This window comes from Choloepus didactylus, chromosome 6 (assembly GCF_015220235.1).
Source record: "Choloepus didactylus isolate mChoDid1 chromosome 6, mChoDid1.pri, whole genome shotgun sequence".
NCBI lineage: Eukaryota > Metazoa > Chordata > Mammalia > Pilosa > Megalonychidae > Choloepus > Choloepus didactylus.
This window is the reverse complement of record NC_051312.1, coordinates 11,820,599-11,827,224: the sequence shown is the minus strand read 5'-3', so window position 1 is coordinate 11,827,224 and position 6,626 is coordinate 11,820,599. Positions and strand designations below refer to the sequence as shown.

Sequence of the window (6,626 nt, the reverse complement as noted above, 5' to 3'; positions counted from 1 at the left end):
TTAAATGAATGAAAGGAGAGAAGAAGGAGGGGCAGCATCCTCCCCAGTTCCGTGCTGAGCTCGGGGTGGCTGTGGCCCGCTGGGATGCAGGGCTGTGTGCTGTCACTCTGGAACCTCGTGGGCACGACAGCGCAGGGCAGGAACTCGGGATTCTCTAGGAGGGCCCCGGCTTGATGGCCGTGGTGGACCACACATGGCAGATGTGGACATCAGTGAGGACGGCAGAGCAGCGAAGCATGCAGGGAGGCACACACAGGGCACACGCAGGATCCCTCCCCCCCTCGTCCTGCCAGGAATACCTGGGGAGGCTGTGAAGGGCTGAGTTGGGCAGGATTGGCAATGGGACGTAAAATGTGTCTATGAACATTCAGGAGACCATATTTGTGGATGGGGGTTGGGACCAAGGCCACTGATGCCCACATATACCCTTTTAGTGGATTAGGGTACAGCACCCCTTCCTCTAGGATGATGCCAGTCCCTGCCTGGCACCCAGCTTGGCAGCAAGTGGGAAAGGGGGACTTTAGCTGTCACTTGCCCCCTCCTCCCAGGACCTCTTGTGCAGGACACAGACTGCTCAACCATGGGAAGCAGACTTGCTGGGCCCAAAAGACCAGGAGAAGGGGGAAAGCCCTGAAGACCAGTCCTGCTTACCCCTCACTGCAAACCTGGCATCTCTGCTCTGTGTGCTCTCTGGGAGCCGAGGGGACCCTCTCTGGGTCCTGGCCAGTCAGGACTCTCTCTGGCCACCCATGGGCCTCCCAGGAGCTGCCTTCAGGACTGGGCTCCAAGGCAAAGAATCCCGGGTGGTCAGAGGAGGCCAGGCCCTCAGCAATTGCCCAGAGTGGCATTACTTGTAAGAGGCAAAGCTTTGCTGCTTAATTTTTTCCCTTCTTTTTTCCAATGTGAACATTGCTTCAATGCTGGGAGATGACCAGTCAGCAATTGTTTATACCCTTTAGAAATGAGAAAAGGGGAGTTCTGTAGGAAATAGGAAAGTCCATGTTACTTAGAAACAAGATGGGTGGTGCCAGGCCTGAGGACAAGGCCAGAGGAGCTAATAGCTGTGGCTGGATGAGGAGACACGGGGCCTGGGGATGATAATGTGTGTGTGTGTGTGTGTGTGTGTTCCAGTTTGCTAATGCTGCCATTATGCAAACTACCAGAAATGGATTGGATTTTATAAAGGGGGTTTATTTGGTTACAAAGTTACAGTCTGAAGGCCGTAAAATGTCCAAGGTAGGGCATCAATCGGGTACCTTCACTGAAGGATGGCCACTGGCCTCCAGAAAACCTCTGTGAGCTTGGAAGGCACATGGCTGGTGTCCACTTGCTCCCAGGTGGCATTTCAAAGTGGCGTTCTCCAAAATGTTGCTCTTGGGGCATTTTTGCCCTCTGTTAGCTGCAGCTGCTCTCCAAAATGTCACTTTTAGCTGCTCTGAGGTCCTTCTGTCTGTGAATTCCTTTATATGACTCCAGTGATCCAATTAACACCCACCCTGAGTGGAGGGAGGGGGTAACACCTACATGGAAATTTTCCAATCAAACATTTCACTCACAGTTGATTGATTCACATCTCCATGGAAACACTCAATTAGAAAGTTCCAACCTAATCAACACTAATATGTCTGCCCCCAAAAGATTGTATTAAAGAATATGGCTTTTTCTCGGGAACATAATATATACAAATCAGCACAATTCCTATCAGTCTTTTTTTCATGTATTTTGAAGCTGTTACTATTATTATTAATTTATTAATGTGTAGACATTTAGATTTGTGATGTACTCTTGAGTTGATAAGACTCTCTTTACTCTGATATTCTTTCTTCTAAAATCTTTTAGATTTGTGTGATAGCAATACAGCACTTCAGCTTTCTTTTGATTAGTGTTGGTATAGCATACCTGTTTCCTTCCTTTTGCCTTTAAGACTAAAAGCAAATGGAAGTATCTGTGTCTTTATATTTAAAGAGGTTCTTATAGATAACATATATTTGCGTATCACTTTTAAAAAATAAATCTGACAATGGCTCTTTTCATTGGGGAATTTAAACCATTTACATATAATCTTATCATTATTGATATGATCGTGTTGTATTTTAGCTATTTGTTTCTATTTGTCCCGTTGGTTGTCTATTCCCTTTATTCTCTTTTTCTGCCTTTTATGGGTATTTTTTGTTTGTTTCCATTACATCTTGTTTATTGACTAATTAGCTTTACCTCTTTGTTGTGTATAGTTAATGGTTGCATTAGGGCAGGATTTCTCAACTTGGTACTACTGACATTTTGGAGTAGATAACTCTTTATTTGGGGGGGGATTTCCTGTGCATTATAGGACATTTAGCATCATCCCTGGGCTCTACTCACTAGATGCCCGTAGCACCCCTCCACTTATGACAACAAAAATTTCTCCAGATATTGTCAAATGTCTCCTTGGGGGCAAAGTCACCTCCAGTTAAAAATCATTGGGTTAGGGTTTATAGTAATATCTTTAACTCATCACAGTGTACCTTCAAGCAATATTTTTATACCATTTGGTGCATAGTGTAAGACGCTTACAACAATATAGTTCAATTTCCCCACTACCACCCTTTGTGTTATTATTATCATATATTTTATGCTACGTATGTGATATACTCACCCAAAATATTTTTATTAATTTTCCTTCGAATGTTCAATTATCTTTTTAAAGAGATTTTAAGAATAAGTTTGTGGTGATGGGATAGTTCCAAATTCTGATTGTGGGGACAATTATACAAATCTATACATGTGATAAAAATCTATTGATCTATACATCCCACCCCCAACACACACATACACACACAAATGAATGCATGTAAAAAGTGATCAAATCCAATAAGGTCTGAAGTTTAGTTAATGGTATTACACCAGTTTCAGTTTCCTTGTTTCCGTAACGTACTATGGCTATGTAAGCTGTCAACATTGGGGGAAGCTGGATGAAGTATATGCAGAAACTTCATAACCACAATGTTTTATATATCTGGTAGGACAAGCCATACTCTCTATCTTGTTTTTCTTCAAAGTTGTCATAAGTATTCTTGGTCTTTTCTCTTTATTTGATAGGTTATATGAAAAACTGCTGACATTTTTATTGAACTCACAAGTTAATTTGAGGTGAACTAATTTAGTCACATAGTATCTATCTTATGTATTCGGGGTTCATTTTATATCCTTCCATAGTGTTTAATAGTTTCTTCCATGAAGATTTTAAGAGATTTATTTTGGGGTACTATATTTTTTTCTATTTTGAACTGATTCTATTTTCGATTACATTTTCTAATTATTACTTACATTCATAAATATTTATGTATGAAAGTTCATCCTGTATCCATCAAACAAACTAAACTCTCAAATTCTATCTAATAGTTTTTCTATAAATCTCATAGATTTTCAATGTCCCTGTTTTAATGGTTATGCTTATCAAATGTTACAGTTAAGTATGATATTTGCTGTAAGTCTTTGATCGAGTCCCTCTATAAGTATAAGGAAGTTCTCTTCCATTGCCACTATGCTGAGTATTTTTTAACTGCAAATGATTGTTGAATGTCATAGAATTTATTTTCTGCATCCAATGATATGATCCTATGGCCTTTCTCTTTTCATTTGTCAATATGGTCTGTAGTTTCTCTGATACTAATTTTTTATTGGCCTTGTACTGTGTCCACTCAGCTAAGCTGAAACTCTCTGAGAATTCCTTTCCCTGAGCAGTTCCCATGAAAAATTTGGACAGGAATTAGGAAACGGAAGTGAGAGAGCAGCCACTTCTGTGCTCTGAAGGTGGGTGTGGGGAACCAGTTGCTATGGCGACTCACGTAGCTCACCTTTGATCTGCTGGGTCACCGCGTTGGCATGGGGAGGCACCTGGGCCCGGAGCGCCTACAGCTCCTGCTGTGTTTCCTCTCGTGGTGCCTCCAAGTCCCGGGCAAAGGATGTGCAGCTCTGGGGTAAAGGGCACCAGGTTCTCCTGCACGTTCCTTGCATCCCTGAGGTCTGCTACTGGGGTAGTAAGAGACCAACATGTGTTCCAGTTTAGTTTCATGGGTTCCATTTTCATCCTCGTGGATTCCAGTTTGTCCTTGGTCTCCCTCTTCACATCCAGCTTTCCTTTCCAACTGTTTCCAGCTGGCCAGGCTGACCTAGAGTGACTTTAGACCCAACACCTAACGCAAGTTCCACAGCCTTACTTTGTCTTAACCAGCTCCTACAAATACATACAGTCTAATTTCCATAATAAATGTCTTTCTCCACATCAGTCACAGTGACTGAACCCTGACTAATTAAAAAATTATTTCCAGAAATGGATCTAGATGAACACAATCCTAAGGATAGGTTCTCATAATTGGTTCTGGGTTATCTGGAATTGGTTCTTTGAACTGACTAGATTTAAAGGCATTGATGATGCCATTTCTAGTGGTAAAAGTAACATTGGGTGGTTTGTCGCCAGAAGGAAGATGGCGGATCGGGAGGAGCAGTTGTCTGATGAGGGGAAGGTGCATAAAGCAGCAAAATTCATCCTTCATGCCCCTCCTGGAGAATTTAATGAGGTGTTTAGTGATGTTCGGTTACTGCTTAACAACGATAATCTTCTCAGGGAAGGAGCAGCTCATGCATTTGTACAGTATGACTTGGACCAGTTTACTCCAGTAAAAATTGAGGGTTATGAAGATCAGGTATTGATAACAGAACATGGCCACTGGCAGATGGAAAGTTTCTGGATCCCCAAACAGAATCTGTTTCAAATTTGATCACTTAAGAAAGGAAGCAACTGATCCAAGACCCTATGAAGCAGAATCATGGAGAACTTCCATAGAAATTGCTCTGCGAGTTTATGTAAAAGAACATTACCTGAATGGAGTGTGCACTGTGTATGGGAAAAGAAATAGATGGACAGCAAACCATTATTGCATGCACAGAAAGCCATCAGTTCCAAGCAAAAAACTTCTGGAATGGTCACTAGAGGTCAGAGTGGAAGTTTACAATCAATTCTCCAACCTCTCAAGTGGCTGGCATCTTGAAAATTCAGATTCATTATTATGAAGCTGGTAATGTTCAGCTAGTGAGTCATAAAGATATACAAGATTTCCTAACAGTGTCTAATGAGGTACAAACAGCAAAAGAATTTATGAAGATCAGAGAGTCTGAGAAAATAAATACCAGACTGCTATCGATGAGAATTATCAGACAATGTCAGACACTACTTTCAAAGCCTTATGTCAACAGTTGCCAGTTACATTCACCAAGGTTGATTTGTAACAAGATCCTTAGCTACAAGATTGGCAAAGAGATGCAGAATGCATAAGATGAACTTTGCGTGCCTGGATCATTTTAGTGTCTTTGCGTTAAAAAAAAAATTATTATTGCCAAAGTATTCAGAATTGTCAATCTGCTCATTCAGATGGACTGTTGCCATTTAAAATCACTGTAATTAATTAGTTTGGTTAGAGCACAAAGCTTAGCTAATCAGCCATTATTTTTCATTTCTTTTGTTCAAAAAATATTGAAAATCAGTTTAGTTTAAACATCTTTTACTTTCCGTTAAGCCCTTCTTTCTTACAATGAAGATATAGATGATTCTTCTAGCTTATGGTTAAAAGTTTTTGATGTGTTTCAAAAATATTTTACTTACTGTAACCCCAAAATTGTTGTCTTTTGGTTTACAAAGTGGGAAACTTTTGATATTTGCCCAACTCTTTTTAATGGGGTCAATAAATGACTTTCTAGTTTAAGGTGGTTGATAGATTTAGCCATATATGCTGCTAAAGAAATTGTCTTTTCTCCTCACCTCCTTCATGTATGTAAGACTGAGATCAGAAAGAAAGCATTTTCTATATCATGTTTAAACCTTTCGAGGAGATTATTTAGCTAGCTTAGTGTTTAACTAAACTTTTTTTAAACAAGGCCAAGGTCTAAAGCTGTTTTGAGATTCTGAAATTAAATGAAGATTATTTACTTCAGAAATGCATTTAATGCTTTTTCTTGTGAGTTATGCAAATTAGCTTGAATTCCTTATGTCTGAGTTATTTTTATCATAAAGCTACAAATGTACTATAACAGCAAATTATAATATATATATATATATATATTCCTGAACTCATGACCATGTCTCAGTTTATTTTTTTTCTTGGATTGAAAAGTACTGAAATTCAATGTACCATTAAAATGCAAATTTTCCTATTTATTCGAGTAGAAAATCACCAGTGAGTCATACACTATTTTTAAATACTTTCTTTGAATATTGTGATTCTTAAGTGATTGTAAAATAGAAAAGCTGGGAGTACATATGGTGTGCAGTAAACGTCTAAATTTTTCCATCTTCCTATGCATAAAATAAGCATGTTTGTAATATTTTAAAAAATACATTCACTGATGCTACAGGAATTTCAAGCCTGTGGAGAACATTAGTATTTACCATAGGGATGGATTTAGGTTTCATTCAATAGAGTATTGCTTATTATACTTGAGTGAAATCCTTTCATCACATACTCCTGCACACGTCTGGACCTGACAATATTTTTGTTTTTGTTTTAAACACCAATGGATTATGTACAATGAAATATTTCATTAGCTTGGAAAAAAAAAGTGACATTGGTGGTCCATGACGTGGTGACAAA

At 39.4% G+C, this 6,626-nt stretch overlaps 1 pseudogene; it reads left to right on the top strand.

Annotated features, from left to right (window-relative positions):
• Positions 1–4,466: 4,466 nt before the first annotated feature.
• On the top strand, positions 4,467–5,924 carry LOC119537930 (annotated as a pseudogene).
• Positions 5,925–6,626: the final 702 nt, after the last annotated feature.